A 20,082-nucleotide genomic window follows, 5' to 3' on the forward strand; every position below is an offset into this window, starting at 1 on the left:
ATAGCCCTTCGTAGAGGGAGTGACTTTGCTCCCTTTTATGCTTAACACGTCCAAATGTTGCAAATATCACTAAACCTAGTGACTGGAGAGTAGAAATGGGCCCACGGCCTTGCAGGGCTAGGTCTGATAATGTAAAGGGGTTGAATTCACTTTGGGATTGCATAAAGTGTTTAGAATTCACACCTCCAGCCAGGGGTGAAACCTGAACTTTTACACTGCGCGGAGCTCCAAAGCCCTGGTGACTTTGTCCCCTTGAAGCTGTAGGCATCAGAATGTCACAACTATCACAAAAACAGGTGCCCGGAGGCTGTAAATAGGCTCAAAAGCCTTGCAGGCCTTGTTCTGATAATGTAAAGAGGGTAAATACACGTTGTTGAGTATGTGAAGTGTTTTGTTTTCACAGTTCCAGCCAGGGGTGCAACCTGAAATCTTACCTTGCGTGGAACTCCATAACCCTGGGTAGAAGGTGCGACTTCATCCCCTTGAAGCTAAGCACTTACAAATGTCACAAGCATCAGTAAAACTGTGGCCTAGAGACTAGAAATGCACCCAAGGCCTTACAGGCCTAGGTCTGATACTGTAAAGGAGTTAAATACACTTTACTGAGTATGTGAAGGGTTTTGTTTTCACACCTCCAGCCAGGAGTGAAAACTGAAATCTTACCCTGTGCGGAGCTCCATAGCCCTGGATAGAAGGTGCAGCTTCATCCCCTTGAAGCTTAACACCTCCAAATGTCACAAGCATCAGTAAACTGGTGCCTGGAGGTTGATAGTAGGCCCAAGGCCTTGCAGGTCTTGTTCTGATACCGTAAAGGAGATAAATACACTTTGTTGAGTATGAAGTGTTTTGTTTTCACACCTCCAGCCAGGGATAAAACCTGAAATCTTACTGTGCACAAAGCACCATAACTCTGGGTAGAAGGTGCAGCTTCATCCCCTTGAAGCTTAACACCTCCAAATGTCACAAGTATCACTAAAACATGTGCCTGGAGCCTGGAAGTAGGCCCAAGGCTTTGCAGCCCTTGTTCTGATATTGTAAAGGGGTGGAATACACTTTATTGGGCATGTGCGATGTTTTATTTTCACACCTCAAGCCAGTGATGAAACCTGAACTCTAACCTTGCACGGAGCTACATAACCCTGGGAAGAAGGTGCGACTTTGTTCCCTTGAAGCTTAACACCTCCAAATGTCACAAAGTATCAGTAAAACTGGTGCCTGGGGGATGGGAACACACCCAAGGCCTAGCAGGTTTGTTCTGAATTGGACGTGACGTTGAGCATTCTTCTAGTACCGCCACGTGAAAGGTCCGTTTTGACAAGTAGCTAGACAGCAGCTTAACCAGGTAGCTTGGAAGTTTGAGCTTGATAGGTTTGTAAAACAGTCTCTCGTGCCATACTCGGTCGAATGCTTTTTGGCTACATCCAGAAAGACTACTCCAGTAGACTTGTTGACGATGAATCCATGGCTAATGATGTCCACAACTATCAGGAGTTGGTGATTGGTTGAGTGGTCTTTCCAGAACCCAAACTGTTCTTTGGCTAGGAGGTTTTCGCTTGTCGCAAAGTCCAAAAGACGGGCAAGGATAACTTTTTCGAAGAGCTTCGATAGGCCACATAGCAGACTTATGAGGCTGTAATTTTCAGGATCTTGTAGTGGTTTCCCAGGATTGGGGAATACGACGACTCTTGCTTCTTTCTAGGCATTCGGGAAATACTGGTGCTGCATACACGTGTTGAATATCTCAGCAAGATGATCCACTGCGGCATCTGGGAGCATCTTGATGGCTTTGTTGGCTATTCTGTCCTTTCCTGGTGCCTTGCCGTTTTTCAGTGTCTTTACCAGGGCCAGTACTTTGCCTGTTGAGCATTCCTAAATGATTGCCAGTTCTGTTTCTGGTGGGTGCTCCTGGTGGTGCTTAGTGACCTCTTGCTCGACTTCTGCTGCCAGTTTGCCTGCCTGGTTAGGCCTGAAGGATGCCTCCAATGTGTCAACGAAGACCTCAGCCTTGTCCCTTTTGCTGCATGTCAAGTGAGTCTTCCCTTGTATTGTTGGACTTGGTTCCTTCTTCCCAGTCAAGCGTCGGGTCATTCTCCAGAGAGAGTTGTCCGAGTCCTTCAAGTCAGCTGAAGCTGCTTCCCATTTTCACCTCTGTGCTGGCTTATTTGCATCTTCAGCTGTCTTCAGGGCCGGACTGAGAACAGAAACCGGCTCTGGCAAACTGCTTAGCTGACCCCCCTGGGGTCAGGGGGAGTGCAGTTGAGCAGTTTGCGACGGCCAGTTTCGGCTGATTTGGTTACCGGGGGCCGACATTGCTGACCCCCGGTAACAAAAACGGCCCCCCAGGGGCCCAAAACCGGCCCCCACCCTAGCGGCCTACCGGGGAAACGCCCGGTGCCCGCTATGGCCAGTCCGGCCCTGGCTGTCTTGTCAGTTCGTTGTACTTCTTCAGCAGGTCTCGGGAGCGATTCCTTTGCCACTCTCTCCGGGCTCTGTTCTTGTCAACTATCGACTGCTTGATGCCCTTCGGGAGGTCATAGCAGCGTTACAGTTTCGGCTCGGGAACGCTGCTCTCAATAACAGTGTGGACTGCAGTTGTGAAGTGGCAAAGGCCTGATAAATGTCTTCAATGCAGCGTGGGGGGCCAGGGAGCAGTGTCTCCTCCAGGCTTCTCTTGTATAGTCTCCAGTCTGCCTTCTTGTAGTTGTGCCTGGTGCCCTGTTGCTGGTCTTCAGGCACGTCTCCAAATGTGATCAACACTGGGTTGTGGTCGGACGTCAGCGCTATTAAGGTTTCCAGCTCCATAGACTGGGAGAGATTCTTCATGGCGACGTTGTCCAGAACGTCCAGTTTATGCAGTGCACAGCCTGGATAGTGTGTTGGGCCAGCCACTACAAAGTCCTCCTTCTTTGAGTGGGCAAGTAGAGCGTGTCCTTTGCTGTTCACCATCTGAGAGTTCCAGCACTGGTGCTTGGCATTAAGGTCACCTCCAATTAATGTTGGGATGCTGGGGTCCAGTAAAGTCCTTTGGGCTTAGCTTGCCTAAGGGTGAGTAGACAGCAATCAGCATTAGAGGGCCTGCAGGTGTCTGGATCTGTATGCCAGTTGCTTCAATACTCCCCGCTGGTGGTAGTGAGATCTCGTGGTGCTTCACTTTTGTGCTGACAATCACTGCTGTTTCTCCGCCCTTGGCTCCTGTGGTGCTTTCTGTGCGGTACACCCTGTAGTTTGCTAAGTTGAGCTTCCAGCTTCCTTGGAGATGGGTCTCGGAGATAAGCGCTATACTCACATCCATGGTTTCCATCAGGTGCAGGAGTTCTGCGGTTTTCTTCTGAATGCTGTTAGCATTCTACATCAAGAAGAGGGAGTGTCCTTTAGATTTTGCTGCCATTGCGGGTGTTTTCTTCACCATGGAAAAGTCCGGCGATGAGATTCGCCATAATTGTCACCACAGGGTGGATGTTCATGTCTGCAACTGTTTGTTAATCTTCGTGATGAGCTCCTGCCAGTTGATGGCTGTGCCTATTTCACAGGATGGTGCTGGGGCAGTTGTTGCTGGTGGGCTGTCCTGTTTGGGTCCTGTTGCTTCTGCGTATGTCCTTCCATCCACACACGCGTTGCTATGGCTGTTGATTGGATTGCAAGTTGGGATCATGTGTGCCAATGCGGGTTTGTATGTCTTCCTTGATCTGTTGTTGTTGAGTGTAGGGAAGCCTTTTGTGGTTGGGGGGTTTGCATGGTCCATCCTCCTTTGCCTTCTTCAGGTAGGGACTTCCGCAATAGTTTGGTGGGTGGGGTCCTGTACAGTTAGCACATATTGCTGGTTCTGTTTCTCAGTTACTTGTGCATTGGTTAGAGGTTTGCTCGCCTCCACAGCGCACGTACTTTGGCTTCTGATGGCAGTTGTAGCACATGACCGGTCCTTATTTCTCTCTAGGCGCTTCTGTGGTGACGGTGCAGCTGCAGGGCAGTATGACTGCTGAGAGGTCTGCTGACTTCCCATCCTGGCTTGCCAACAGGGTTACAACAAAGAGGGGAAATTTCTTGTTCTGAGTGTTGTGCCCAAGGGATGCGTTTGCTGGGAGTCCCCTTATTACAAAGCGTTGGGCTTTTGCAGCGGTCAATAAAAAGGTGTGGTACTCCATTTTCTGTTCTGTGAGCACGCTGATCACACTCCTGTAGTCCTCTGATGTGGTGAGTATGATCTTGGCGTGGTCCTGCCAGGGCTTGATTGTGAAGGTGGAGGTTCAGTGTTCCTCCAGTAGCTCCACAAGGACCTTGTGGGTGGATAAGTTCTTCAGAATGATGGGAGGGATCTGTAGTCACTTTGTGGGACCTGAAGAGGTCTCGGGTTCAGATGCCTTGTGGTCCTGAGGGTGGGCGTCACTGTCCTGGATACTTTGGAGAACCAGACAGCGGTTTGTGGTTAAGATTGCAATGCTTGTGGGGGGTGCGCAGGCAAGCTTTGCTGCTTTTTCTGGTGAGTTCTGGCACGAGTCGCATTCTATATTTGTCTTAGTGCGCCATTCCACGTCGTCTTCAGTGTTGCTGGATTGAGCCATGAGGTCTGCCTCCATGGTTGATGCTGCTCGGTGGGGATGCAGTGGAGCGCCTTGAGCAGATATAATATAATCGCTCAGGTGCTTCTACAGATACAATAGCTCAGATGCTGCTGCTACGGTTGCTGTCCCTTTAGACGGTCCGGTCCTATAGCTGGCCGTAGCGTCTACTGGAGGCCTTTCCCCTGAGGTTCCTTCCCCCTGAGTGCAGCCTTGCTCCGGGCGAGCCAGATGACGAAGGCCAAGCTTTGTGGTTCAGCCGCACAGTGTATGGACTCTCAGCAATTCTCCACTGCGATGCGCAGCCTGGCCCCAGTCAAGCCGGGGAGGTGCAGGCCCAGCACCATAGAGGAGCGGGGAGAGAGAGCAGAGCAGAAGAAGAGCTCTGGTCAGAGCACGAGTCCCCAGCGAAAATCAGGGAATTAATCCATCAATTGATGCAGTTGGTTAAAGGGTTTAAGCTCTTCTCCTTTCCCGCTTTGGCACGCAGCCTGTCCCCGGTCAGGCCAGGGAGACGCACGGCCATCACCTTAGTGGAGTGGGAGAGAGGGCAGAGAGGGTCGGACCACGAGTCTCCCGCTGAAAATCGGAATGCAAAATGAATCAAGCAATCAAGCAGAGCGCATCAATGATGAATCGGAATACAAAATGAATCAAGCAGAGGAACTGAATCAAGCAATCAAGCAGAGCGGAGGGAGAGCCCAGATCGGGGCGCGAGTCTCCCGCCGAAAATCGGAATACAAAATGAATCAAGCAATGGAGCAGTCAATGACAAAGTATAGAAAATGGCGTTTACCTGGTAAACTTGTGGGCTGTCTGCTTGGCACGGGTCATGGCGGGAGCGGTCTCTGTCTCAGCGACGGGTCAATCATTGATGCCGAGCCTCTCCCCTCCTTTGCCGCGTCGAGCCATGTCCTTCTCTCGGTGCTGCGATCAAGAATCAAATCCTCACCATGGCGGTCATCCGAAGAACAGGCAAAAATCAGAATCACTCCAGACGGGGCCCTGTGAACGTATAGGGAGGAGCCAGCCTCTGATTGGTCCCGAGGAGAGAGGCCTGTTCGATGCACACTCAGCTCTCTGCTCTGAGCTGACTCTGTGTTTCCTACCATTGGATTATCTACGTTTTAAAACAGAATCAGTTAAAACACGCTTCCATGTATACATTAAAAGAAGCACAGCTTCAGCCCTTTCCTATACTTGCGCCCGTTTCAGTTAAACCCATTATAATAGGCTTGTAATCAGTTGGGAAGCTCTGCACTCCCCCAATGCCTGACGACTCCATGTCAGAAAACCTTGTCTCCAAGCCCCTTTTCTCCGTTACATGCTTGCGGTCAGGGTCGGTCCTAGGATTTTCGGGGTCCTGGGCAAAAGGGAATGTGTGAGGCCCCTGAAATAAATTTACATAAGTGACACATTCTGATTTCGGGGAAGCTGCTTTATGCAGACTCCCTCTGGGCTGCAGTTCTTCCTCTCAGCCACCCATGCACCTCTTGTACAGCCCATTTCGGACTAAAGGTGTGAGAATTGCTTGGGGGCTGAGTTAAAACTGTGTTTGCTAAAGTGCTGGCAATGGGCGTCCTGCGGAGTCTCTGAATGGTCAGACTGAGAGGTGCCCCCCTTCCCTGGGCATTCAGAAACCATAACTTAGAGGCCCAGCAGGGGGGCCCCCTCCCATGAGCCCAATTGTAAGGAGACGCATTTCTTTCACTTTGATCAGCAGAGGTACACGAGGACTGGTGGGGTGTTGCCATTGTGCGGGCCCCATCCTGGTAGGCAGAGTGCGAGGCCCTGGGCAGCTGCACACACTGCCCATGCCTAGCGCCGGCCCTGCTTGTGGTTTGTAGCCAGAAAAGATGGCATATCAATGGGAGTGTGCTTCTGCCATGAAGGAGTCGTGGGGCTTCATAATGGGGCTGCGCACCTCTGATAAAACATCTTGGAACATGCAGAAATAACACAAGTCTTCGTGTGCCGAGCGAGTGGGCAAACAATGCCAGGGAACATAGGCGTCTGTGCATGAAGTTCTCATTGTGTCTGTACTTTTGCAACTCTTTGGCAGGGTCGGATTTGGATCACATTTTGGCCCGGGCACTCCCAAAAAAGTGGCCCACATTCCTGGATCACGAAACGGTATTTGGCTAGTCTCATCTGTGTCATTTTTAGAGAAATGTTTGATAAATTATGTATTTTAAAGCGCATAGAGCCAGAAACATTGGTGAAAACTAGAAGCACTACATTTTGGCTGGGCGGACGCGGTGATTTAAAGTGGCCCAATGGCCACAACTCCTTATATGGCTATGTTTGACACCTGGCTGTTTTGTTTAATCAGCATTAGCAGTATTTTAATGCCCTTTCCCGTACGAAAATGAAGAAAATCACCTAAAGCTGGTATTTTCTTCCCCGATCGATATGTACTTTAAAAGTTTGACCAGTAAACGTAAGGTGAAAGCAGTTTAAAATGAGGTCCAAAGCTTCTTAAATGACCCGTGACTGATAGTTAAAACTAAACAAAGGAAGTAAAGCCATGTTAAGAAGGAATACAGACTTTTTATTATTGAATAAAGAATCCTCTCTCATTATTAAGTTCCAGCCTTTGCAGATTCTTAAAAAATGAGCAAACAGAAGGTTATGCTTTTTATTGTAGTTTTATATAGCGTAAACCTGGCCAAAGGGCGCAATTATATGAGAACCAGTTACATTACAGAAGATCAAATTCATTTTTATTTTAGGCCTTTGCACAATTACGTCATTTGCCCAGAATCACAGGATGTTGCAGTGAGGCTGGGACTCAAACCTATGTCCATAGTTTCACATTCAGCAGCACTGACCCAAACATTACAATATCTCAATTTTCAGCTCTGGGAAAGGTGCTTCACAGCTAGGTGTATGCAAACATACACCCCCCGCCCACCACCACCACCACCACCACCATCATCAAGGCCTGAAAGACACTGTACCCAAGATGTCAACAACAGGCCCTCAGCAAGGCGATTCACTTACTCACCCCAGCCCAGCCACCTGAGCCTCAGGGTGATGGCCTGGCAGGGGAGGGGTGAACAAAAGCAGGGGAGCCGAGGTGATGATGGCTCACAACAGGGGAGTGGGACATTGCTTCTGGGTGTCTGTGCCGACCCCAAGGGAGGCCAAGATGAAGCCTGCAGCGGGCAGAACAATATTGGCCTATCGACGCTGCTGTAAGCAACCCCCTCAGAGCCTCCTTGCTGATGATGCTGCCTCCATAGCCTTGCAGTGGCCTGTTGGGGAAGACAATAAGTCTCCGTGGGCCGTTTGTCAAAAACCGGCCCACTTGTGACCCTCAGGCACCGGCCCATCGGTCAATGCCCGACTGCCCACGTTACCAATCCGATTCTGCTTTTTGGTGCAAAGTGACAACGTAGAAACGTCAATGGGATTTTTCCAAACAACCGTCCACAATCCGGGTTCAAGTCTCACATTTATAACACATTGGCTTTGTTCTGATAGCTTCAAATATTGGCAAATTGCTGAGCTGGAGAAGATGGGTGCAGATTAAATATAATAAATAAATTGTGACACAATGAAGGCAGGCGGTCGTGTAGGCCAACATGTTTAAAGACACCTGATGTGAGAGCAGAGTGTGTGAATGCACCTGAAATGGTGATGCCTGTGATCCAGCAGAGTTCTCCAACAACCCTCAATACTCATCCCACTTAACCCAGGAGCAACTTTTTTCTACTCATCGATGGGGCCCACAGCACCACGAGTCACACACACACACACTACTCCTGAATCAGCGAGTAAGAAGGCGAGCTGCTGGTTAGCGGGGTAACTAAACTCTATACTTTATACATTAGATACATTTCAAGATTTTCCGATATCAATGCCGACCTGTTATCTGTAAAACAATACATCAAGGTACTTCGCTATTTGGTCGATGGACCAACTAGTAGAAGTCAGTTGATGGCAATTAAGACCAGCTCAATCATAGTAATCCTATAACTTTTAGCATTTATTCAGTCATGACATTTATATAAAATAAAATAAACAGACTCGAGTTTACATTTTAAATAATTTTATCTACTTCATTTGAGAAAGGAAATTTAGCATTTATTTAGACAAGCAAACTTTAAGCATTGTAATTAGTACATGTTAAAGAAAATGAGAATTTAGAAAAGTATATGACCCAAAAGCTTATGACTCATCTGTCATAAGCAAATGACAGAGTCGCATAGGTTCTCAAACTGTCTCTCTATTTCTCCTCAATGCCTCGCTTCTAAAATAAAAACTCTGCATTTGATCATCTTCATTGCTCCATCAAAAGTTAAAGTCCAAAAATATTTCAAAGTCTCTGGCACCAATAAATTGTCCAAACCGACAGCATGTCATGGTGCAAAATAAAATCTGTGGAGCAACTTTTTTCTCTCTTTCGCACAGACTCTTTTATACCCTTTTTCTCCAACTATATACCTTAAAATTGAAACTTTTAGGGTCCACAGTTCTTTCTGATTGGTCCATTGGAGGAGTGGTGATGATTACCTCATGCACTCCTTGTCCAAACCAGTTTGCATTTTAGCAATGTCATCCTCAAAATCTTTCCCATGGCATTCATCTCAGATTTGTGCTTGTCATTCCCGTTTTGTAACACTTTTTGTTATTTATGTTTCAATGCAGTTCCTTTCACACGATTTTAGATGCAGGCATCCTTTGGCATGCTTCCTCACTGTAGGCCACGCTGACCATGACATCGCTCACTCCGTGTACAGGCCATTCTATTCACATAATCTACCAAACGCGCATGCGTGGAGGCCATCTTATCTCGAAGTGTTGTCAACGATTCAGTAAACAGCCATTTTCCACAGTCAGGCCGCGCAGGCCTCAATGAGAACTAATGCGAAAACAAACACAACAGAAATTAGATTTAGAATTATAGCCCTTCTGTTTACCTCCCTCCATGCTAATTTTCCCAGTTAGTTGTTACCTAGCATAAGCAAAGAGATTGCATCATTTTATTTACCAATTGTATTTTTATCCTGCCACAAAATAATTTTCTCTACTTTTACGCACAAATACACACGCTTATTTGATTAAATATATATTATTACAGCTCTATATTAATATGACTCATTTACAATTATTAATATATTATTTTTGCAAACAGCAATTAGTTTCCCACGTGTTATGTAAAAAGTTTAGGTGTATTTAGTTGATCAGTTTACATGCTTCATTCTGTTAATTCCGTTATAGTTATGAGACTTTAACTTTACAAGGGGTACACAAAGGTTCAAAAGGTTCAAAATAAGCTTAATTCGATATTCCAAAAGAAGTATCATATAAGCATACATTACAATAATTATAAAAACCAAGAAATGTCAATAATTTTTTTTTTAAATAATAAAAGAAATTTTTCACACAATCACAAACAAAGAAAGAAGTACAGATAAAACTTCGGTGTCGCCTAGATCATTAAAACAATTTTCTAAGTTTAAGCAGCAGTTTTAAAAAATGTTCCATGATGCATATCACATCTCTGTCTTCTAGCTCTAGTAAGCGTTCAAAAGCGTCTTTACAGACCCTTACACCCCATCTCTTAAGTAAGGGTCTCAATAGAGATTTCCTAGGAGACTCATAGTATCTACAGAATAAAATAATATGTATATTAGATTGTGCTGAAATTTCATTACATGGACAAGGAGGCAAATTCCGGGACCAGTCATTACAATTGGGAAATGTAACTAATCGAAAGAAGGAGCCCAATCTAAGTTTGGTGAGCATCATTCTAGTATAGCAGGAGAAGTCTGTTGAGAGGTATAGTTGAAGACCTTTGTGGGGTGTCACCCTTTGATATGCCTGGATTGTTTTATTTGATTTTTGTTTATTCCATCTTTTAAGTTCCAGGTGATCCATTAGGAGCTTTCTCAGATTTTTCCTCGAGATGTGTTCCAGTAGCGATGGATCTGTGAACAGCTCCGGACGACCGATGTCGTCTAAGAAGTTTTTGACATAGGTCATCCATTTTGAATTTTTCACAGGTTTTAACCCCTCCTTATTTAAAATATCTGATAATACTTCCCTGTTTAAACCAGACTCGGGGGTGGTCCAGATTTTATGCCAGAGAAGCGGAGGCTCCACTTTGATCAGATCTGATATGAACGGTAGATCTAATTCAATATGCATCATAAATACAGAAGTTGCTTTAGATGTAGCCAGTAGGTACCTTAGGAAGCTGTTTTCCACTTTTTGTATCAAAGAGATATTATTATCGATACCCCACAGCCCAGCTCCATAGATAGCTGTTGAGGTGCATTTAGCTTTATATATTGTGATAAGCTGTTTTACCGGCCTCCCCCCTATTTTTCCAGCAAAGTCCCGAAGGCCACCAGTTGCTCTGACAAAGGCGAGTTTCCTCTTTTCAACTGCCGACTGCCAGGATATTTTCCGATGCAGACATATACCTAGATAGGTAAAGTTCTCCACTGTCTCCAGTCTTTTGTCCTCAATAAATATAGGGCAGGGGGTTCTTTTGTTCTTTTTACTACATACCATTGAGTACGTTTTCCCTATGTTCACTTTAAGGCCCCTTTCGTTCATGAAGGCAGTGAATGCCGTAACAGCTTTTTGAAGCCCCACTCTTGTTTGGGAGAGGATAGCCGCATCATCTGCATATAGCAGGATCGGGATGGATTTACCTCCTACCTTTGGATAATCGCATTCAATGTTTTTCAGATGCTCGCCTATAGCATTTATATAGAGCGAAAAAAGCAGAGGGACTAAGATACACCCCTGCCTGACTCCTTTGTTGATGGTAAATCTAGGGGAGCATTCACCCTTTGTGCCAAATCTGACTCTGGCTCCAGCATCTTTGTACAGAGACTTGATGAAAAGGAGGATTGATGGGTCTATCCCCAGATGTTCAAGAATGTCCCAAAGCTGATCATGGAGGACACAGTCAAATGCTGAGGTTAAGTCTATGTACGTGACATACAGGCTGCCCTTCTTCATGTCCACATATTTGGTCATAATAAGATACAGGTTCAGGGTTTGTTCTACTGTACCTCTCCCGGATCGGAAACCATATTGGAGGTTTGAGAGAATGTCCTCTTCTTTGATCCACTGAGTTAATCGTTTCAGAATGATGCGGCCGGCGATCTTCATTAAAGTGTCAAGCAGGGAGATAGGCCTATAACATGATGGAGATTGCCTATCTCCCTTTTTGTAGATAGGTATTACTATTGCCTCGGCCCAAGATGGAATGTGGCCAGAGATATTTACAGAGTTTAGAGCGGAAGTCAATAAAGGGGCCCAGAAGGCTAACTCTGCTTTGTAAACATCCGCTGGGATGGCATCCGGGCCCGGTGCCTTTCCAGTAGGGCTCTCCCTAATAGCCAACTCGACCTCCTCATAGGAGAAAACGATGTTAAAATGACTATCGTCGAGAGGTCTTATACTTGGTGGAGGGATTCGCTCTGGTAAGAGGTTTTTTGAAGATGTTGGTTTGCTATAAAGCTGTTGAAAGTGAGCAGCCCAGGTCTCACCATCAATCGCAAGGTCCAATCTCCTCTCAGGGATTTTTACCCAAGGAAGCGGGGTGTTAATACATTTCCAAAACGCTGAGAGGTCCCGTTTTTCGGACGTTATCACCAAATTCTGCCAAGCTTCCACTTTTAGTGCTTTTTTCCTGTTTTTAGTAGCTAAACGATATCGGAGTCTAGCCTGGCGTATCTCCGTGAAAGGTTGTGGTGTCATGTGCAACAGGTTCTTTAGTGACTTTAAAGCCCTGGAACAGTTTTTGTCAAACCACCCTTTGGCGGCCATAGGTCTTGTCTTAAACTGACGTGTTAAAAGTTCTTTCAAACTAGCCTGTATTTTCAAGAAAGCTTCACGAATGGCATGGGCCTGTTCGGTCGTGGACAAACAGATGTTGACCTCCTTCCCCCTCAGCTTCAGTAGATTTTTGAGGAGAGTGGTTGGATTGATTTTGTCCCATTTGATGGTATAACCATTTGTAGCCCCCACTTTGATGGGTTGTTCGTACTTGACTTTAAGGTTATTTTGAAAGGTTGTTGAGGGCGGAAGCATTAAAGATAAAGACAAGAGATAATGGTCTCCGTATAGATGATCAAGAGTGTCCCACGAGGATATTAGCATGGCATGGTTCTTTGTGAAGAGTATAAAGTCTATGATGGAATTTATTTCTCTACCATGAAAAGTTGGTTTAAAAGTTTTTAAAGTGGGGGGTAAATCATTTGCAAAGTGTAAGTTGAAAGAAGCCATGAAATTATTTAGTAACTCCCCTGTTTTCGAGTGTTGAAAGTGGTTGGGTATAGCTTAATCACAATCAAACTCCTGTGTGTGGAAAATATCACACTTATCCTTCGGTGAGTTTGGGCAGATATGACAATTGAAATCGCCCATAAATGCTAAAGCGCACTCGCTCCCAGATGTTTCTTTGATAGTTATCAGAGCATGGTGTAGGTCGCCCATGATCTTTTCCAACTGCTCTAGGGGCATATTGTTGTAAAAATTTATGATTAATAATAGCAGGGAAGGGCCAATCTTCATAACAATTATTTGATATGAAACCCTAAGTACCGTTTTTATAATCCTATGCCCAACAGAAACACTGATATACGTACAAAGCCCCCCCTTGTGTCTGCCCTGCTTGCTCACTATCGCCGGTGAGTGAAAGGTCTGGTAACCAAGCAGGTGAATAGGAGAAGTCACCCACGTTTCCTGGAAGCACAGGACTGAGTAGTGGTTTATCACGTCTAACCAGTCCTGTTGTGTCACTTTCGAGGAAAGGCCTGCTAAGTTCCAGGTAAGAATCTGCAAGTTGGCTGAGGTGTTCATGTTTTCCACCTGGGTGGAAATTGTATTTAAGGTGGAATGTGACTTCAAGGGGAGTGTTGTATTCCTAATATTCATTCTATCAGTTTTTTCTGCCCCGTTTTCTAAGCCCTTTTTAATAGTCCTTTTGTGAGGATTGCCCTGTATTGGGGGTAACTTAGTGTTTATACTAGGTGATTTCTCGCTACCCCGATAATCTACTTTCTTTGGAGTGAGTCATTCTACGTCGTCTAGACCGTAGAGTGGCTCATAATAATTGTAACAGGGATAATTCCATTGTGGGGTTGAAGGTGGAAAAAGATGGCCATAACCCACAGGGTCATATCTATAGGTCGTAGGATATCTACTTTGCTGAATATATTTACCATTTTGATAGCTGTTATGAAAAGAAAAGGAAGGGAATGTATAGGGCTTTGCTACGTCCCCTAAGGGGTAATTATTTTGGGCTGGTCTTCTAGGCTGTTGGTAATGGAGCTTATCAGCATAGGGTTTTAGTTGGTGTGGCTTCAAGGGCATTAAAGCTTCAGGGTAAAAGTATGAGACTGGTTTAGGTATTATGGATCCCCTGTTTGGGTCTGAGAACCAATCAGTTATATGCGTGATAACTCTAGGGTCTTTAAATGTGACAATTATTACATCGCCCTCTATATCTTTGGGGCGAATGCCCACCCAGTTTGTTCTTCTCACCGTAATAATTTCACCATTTATATGGGAAGGTAAAGGCCTGTTATTTTTAAACCAGAAAATCGCCTTATTTTTAAGACTGGAGTGGTTTTCATAGCCCCCTGTAGCCGGTAATGATGGTACCCCCGTTAGAACAATAACGTTCTGAGATGCCGCTGGGGGTAAGTCTACATTTCTTTCAAGTGGGCGTTTTCCAGATGTAGAAACAGTTTTGATCACGTCTGTTTTGGTTTTTGTAGTGCCCATTCTTGCGGAGGCCATGAGGGAGTTTATTTGTGGGGAGTATACCCGTGTTATAGGCGGTGCTTTGGGTGGGGGTACTAGAGCTTTATTTGATGGCCTTAACGTAGTAGTACTAGTTTGCTGAATTGAACTACTCGGGTTCTTCCTAATGTTTGGATCCATGATTATTTCTCCTGAGTCTAACTTTTTCTCTCCCTCTTTAGAGCTGAGTGCCTTTGCTAGGACCTTGTTGCTAGAAAGATGGGTTTGGGTCGAGCTTCCTATAAGGGTATCCAACTGACTTCCTATACTCCTCAATCTCTCAACTATTGGTATTAGTAGAGCTTTCATTAAATGTTCCATAGCATCTATAAAGTCTTTAATAGAAGGTGGGACACTGGAGGTCAGTATATCTCTAGGTAAAGAGAGTGACCCTTCTGATGTTTGTGGCAAGTCTTTGGTAAATAAATCCTTAGCAGGTTTTTGTGCTAAGGAGTTTACTTTGGCCGGGCCTCTTTTTCTGCGCTTTTTTGGAGGTGATCGGATAATGACCTGTTTCTTTTTTGGTTGGTTTTTGTTAGACACGGGTTTGTCTACTGGTTTATCTGGTGTTTGTATAGGGGGTACTGGAAGAACCAGTGTTTGCTGGTTGGCCCCCACAGATGGTGACACTTCTGCAATTTCTGGGGTAAGATCCTCAGCAACCTTCGGTGAATTGGGAGTACGCCTATTAGGTCAATACTTGAGATATTAGTATTGATAGGGAAATCCAATTGAGGTGAGCCAGTTTTATTATTTTTTGGAGACGAATAAGATTGAAAAAGTAAGGGAATATTATCCGTGTTTAATGTATCATTGTCTATGTTATCCTGGGTAGGGTTTAAGGAATAGTCCTCAGGCGTTACTATGAGGCAAGGGTCACATATGGTGTTCTTAAGGTGCTCAATGGATAATCGGCGAGCAATGCGACGCTCAGCCAATGCCAGATCTTTGTCTATTTCAACAGTAGCTTTAAAAAAGAATTTGTCCAGAGGGCCGAGGATAGAACCCCCATCTGTTGGAGTATGAACATCTGTGGCACGCTTAGCCATGAGTAAATAAAAATATACTGGCGTTCAGATGATCGTGGCTGAGAAAAAAAGTATGCTGCTACTCACGTTGGGGGGGTTGGCCAAGCCAAGCCTTGTCTGGCCTTGGAGGGCCGTAGAGGGCCCGCCCTTTGCCCGGGCTTCGCCCCGTGCTCCGCCCTGCGCGCGTCCCGCGTCGCGGAAGGGTTGATGGTGTTTATATACGTATCGCCGGTGGGCGTGTCCGTGGGCGTGGCGCCTGGGGGAAGAGGAACCAGCTGGTCGGTGCAGGGGCCGCTGGTCCTCGCAGTCCCCCGGGCTGCGCGTGTGGTCTTTCCCTGGCCTCTCACCCTGAGGACTCCAGCTGGGAGCGCTGGACTGAGCCTGCTGACTGCAGGTCTCGCTCACACCAGCGAGTCCTCGGGGGGGCAGCACCTGGAAACACGGAGAGGGAGTTGGTCCGTCCTCCCGCGGCACCAGCAACAACTGGCTAACAGGAAACAGCCAAAGCAAAGTGAGTGGCGCCCGCGAAGCGGGTGTCACGAATTATTAACCAAATCGCCGGTGGGCGTGTCCGTGGGTGTGGCGCCTGGGGGAAGAGGAACCAGCTGGTCGGTGCAGGGGCCGCTGGTCCTCGCAGTCCCCCGGGCTGCGCGTGTGGTCTTTCCCTGGCCTCTCACCCTGAGGACTCCAGCTGGGAGCGCTGGACTGAGCCTGCCGACTGCAGGTCTCGCTCACACCAGCGAGTCCTCGGGGGGGCAGCACCTGGAAACACGGAGAGGGAGTTGGTCCGTCCTCCCGCGGCACCAGCAACAACTGGCTAACAGGAAACAGCCAAAGCAAAGTGAGTGGCGCCCGCGAAGCGGGTGTCACGAATTATTAACCAAATTGCCGGTGGGCGTGTCCGTGGGCGTGGCGCCTGGGGGAAGAGGAACCAGCTGGTCGGTGCAGGGGCCGCTGGTCCTCGCAGTCCCCTGGGCTGCGCGTGTGGTCTTTCCCTGGCCTCTCACCCTGAGGACTCCAGCTGGGAGCGCTGGACTGAGCCTGCCGACTGCAGGTCTCCCTCACACCAGCGAGTCCTCGGGGGGGCAGCACCTGGAAACACGGAGAGGGAGTTGGTCCGTCCTCCCGCGGCACCAGCAACAACTGGCTAACAGGAAACAGCCAAAGCAAAGTGAGTGGCGCCCGCGAAGCGGGTGTCACGAATTATTAACCAAATCGCCGGTGGGCGTGTCCGTGGGCGTGGCGCCTGGGGGAAGAGGAACCAGCTGGTCGGTGCAGGGGCCGCTGGTCCTCGCAGTCCCCCGGGCTGCGCGTGTGGTCTTTCCCTGGCCTCACACCCTGAGGACTCCAGCTGGGAGCGCTGGACTGAGCCTGCCGACTGCAGGTCTCGCTCACACCAGCGAGTCCTCGGGGGGGCAGCACCTGGAAACATGGAGAGGGAGTTGGTCCGTCCTCCCGCGGCACCAGCAACAACTGGCTAACAGGAAACAGCCAAAGCAAAGTGAGTGGCGCCCGCGAAGCGGGTGTCACGAATTATTAACCAAATCGCCGGTGGGCGTGTCCGTGGGCGTGGCGCCTGGGGGAAGAGGAACCAGCTGGTCGGTGCAGGGGCCGCTGGTCCTCGCAGTCCCCCGGGCTGCGCGTGTGGTCTTTCCCTGGCCTCACACCCTGAGGACTCCAGCTGGGAGCGCTGGACTGAGCCTGCCGACTGCAGGTCTCGCTCACACCAGCGAGTCCTCGGGGGGGCAGCACCTGGAAACACGGAGAGGGAGTTGGTCCGTCCTCCCGCGGCACCAGCAACAACTGGCTAACAGGAAACAGCCAAAGCAAAGTGAGTGGCCAAAAATACACAAGTACACAAAAATTGTTGTCTCTCCCCTGCTCCATCAACTCCCAAATTTGGTGATTTTATCACCACACAATCATCCCTCCTAAATTTTTCTAAGAACATGTTTCAGGTTCTTCAGTTTAGACTTTAGTATATTTAATAATTTGACCTCTTGAATGTTCATACATTTTCTTTTTTAGCTCTTCTAGCTCAATTTCACCCATTTCATGTTCTCTTTGGTTATTCTTTTCTATATTCATTTTTCTTTTTCTTTCATCTCTTCTTTTCTTAATACTAACACATCCTAGTCTTAACATTAATGCTATGATTATTACTATTGTTACTGGTACTAGTATTTTTCTAATTAATGAGCTATCTATCTCTGCGAACCATTTCTTTACATTAGAAAAACTCTTACCAAGTTTCTCTAAAACACCACCAACCTCCAGTGGAATAATTTCATTATGCAATTCAGTAATATTTTTAATATACCTTTGAATATTCTGGCTTTTATCGGGAATATAAGTACAACAATGTTGCTCTATCAATATTCCCCGCAGACTCCTCCCTCTTTTGCCAATAAAATATCAAGAGCAAGTCTATTTTGCATAGCTCTCATGGCCACCATTTCAGTATTTACCATTAAAAATCCTCCAGCTGTACTTGTTGATCAAACGATCTACAATCGTTGACAATTTTTTAATTTTGTTTGCATTAAACCATATACCCACTGCTGGTATCAATGCTCCAAAAATATCACCTACTATTTCTAGAAAACTTTCTCTTCTCCTACGCGTTAATAGTTTACTTATCTCATTCCATTAGTACCTCTATCTACATGAACATTTTGGGGAAAGACCAGACCCACGTAGCAGGTCCCGTACCAGTGATCAGGCAATCTATAGTAAGCTTTATTACCAAATAAAAAATAAAGTCCAGGAAAAAAATATAATTTCTCCCTTTAAATCCCCATCCCCCAATAATTTTGTAAGTGTCTTTGCAATCACTTGCTCCCACAAAATAATTATCATACACTGTATTATCTTCTTGAATACACAATTTGCAACATTAGTATCACCCTTTACATAATATTCTTCATTAAAATTCAATGAGGATGGTTTCAATTTACTTGCAGTAGCTTTTCTTTGATAAACTAATCCCCTGTCTTCTGCCATTTCTAAAAATTCTTTCTCTGTCTTCTTTAATTTACATGTCAAGTTATTCTTAAATGCATAATCTATAGTCAATTCATTAATTCTAAGACAAATTCACCTAAAACTTTAGCAGGTTTCACTTTATTCATTCTATGTATTACAGAAACTTTAGCAAAAATGTAATCAACATCAGAAGAGTAATATTCTAATTTACCAGTTTTGTAAAACAAACTAGCTATTACACTACAAGTCATTCCATAAGTCAAATGTAGATGGTGATAGGTTACCTACCTCCTCGGATACAGACGCAGGTAACTTCATACAGACATAGCAGTCTTGGGCATCCATAGTTTCTACATACTCTCTTAACAGTCTAGAAAATACATACTTCGAAAAGTCATTAATAGACCTATCTTTGTGTAGTTCAGTTTTATTTACCAATTCTACATTACCCTTTACATCATGTATCTTTTCACTCTTATTCTCACTCTGTTTTCCATATGGATGTTCAAAGCTTGAATGTAACGGAATTAATATTGCTAAAATGATATATATAAGCATTAATGAACCAGTGCAAATTAACCACATTCAACACCATTTGTGTAATATCCCGCATCTTGATGTATCATTTGCAGGCATTTTTTTTGTTTTAGTCTTCTCTCTATAATGTCTCTTTATTACTTTGCACATGGAAAATACGTGTCCTTTAAATCTGTTATTTAATTATGTCTCTTGCTCTTTTGTCTCATTGACTTTTCTATCAAGTTGCCATCCTTAATTTCTTAATTTAAACACAGTTCCTTTCCTTTCTTTGCCTTTTTCACTCACCAGAGTCACTTTAGTTTTCTTGGCTACTTTCAACTTCCTGTATGTCAGGCAACGAAATATATATCCAGTCAGGTGATTTGTATTTTTGATTTGGTCTCCTCACTCTTTTAGGTCTTTGCAAAATGTCTTTATTTCTTTCTTTTTGACCTTCTTGACTTGTTATTTCGTTCACTTGTTCTTTTAGATCTCCATTTACATTTATCAACTTGAATTTCAGTCCTTTAATTTCTGTAGGCCAGTTGTCTCCCTTTCTGGGCTTTTTAATCACAGGCTCTATTATTTCACGTTCAATTTTCCATGGCCTCTTTCTAGGACTCTTTCTCAAAGTTGTTTCTCCTTCACTTTCATCAGACTCAGTCTCAGATTTCTTTTCACTTCCTCTTATTTTGAACTTTATGATTTCTGGTTCAGCTTCCGAGTCTTGTTTTTCTCTTGTCAGTTCAGTTCTTTTAGAAGGAATTTCTCCATAACTGGTACTTAGATTGTGAGTTACTTCCTTTTCTCCAGTTTCAAGATCAATATTCCTTTTCTCTGAACTCTCTGCTTGATATTCAGGGTTTCCACTTTAACCAGTTCTAGCCTGTTCTTTTTCAGTGTCCAAACTGGTTTTTGCTGCTTCCAGATGTCGACTTACAGGTCGATCTTCATGATCTGGAATTTCAATTATTTCAGTCTCTGTCTCTGATGGTGAACTGTGTCTGATATCTCCAGATGTCGCCTCACAGGTTGATCTTTCTTAGCTTTGTCTGTTGTCTCTTCTGCATCAGAGTCTGAACTTGTATCTACTTCTTCCAAATGCAGATTCTTAGGTTCTGGTGCATGGATTGTGTGGCTTGCATGAACCCACCTTTTCACACCTGCACATTTTACTGCAGTAGTGCTGACCAGGATTACTTGTATTTGTTTGTCCCAGC

The 20,082-nt window shown here is 45.5% G+C and overlaps 1 protein-coding gene across 1 annotated transcript in view; it reads right to left on the reverse strand.

Annotated features, from left to right (window-relative positions):
* LOC144828393 (uncharacterized) overlaps positions 1 to 20,082 on the reverse strand; it is a 203,121-nt gene that overhangs the window by 84,526 nt on the left and 98,513 nt on the right.

Source organism: Lissotriton helveticus, chromosome 4_1 (genome assembly GCF_964261635.1).
Source record: "Lissotriton helveticus chromosome 4_1, aLisHel1.1, whole genome shotgun sequence".
Lineage (NCBI taxonomy): Eukaryota > Metazoa > Chordata > Amphibia > Caudata > Salamandridae > Lissotriton > Lissotriton helveticus.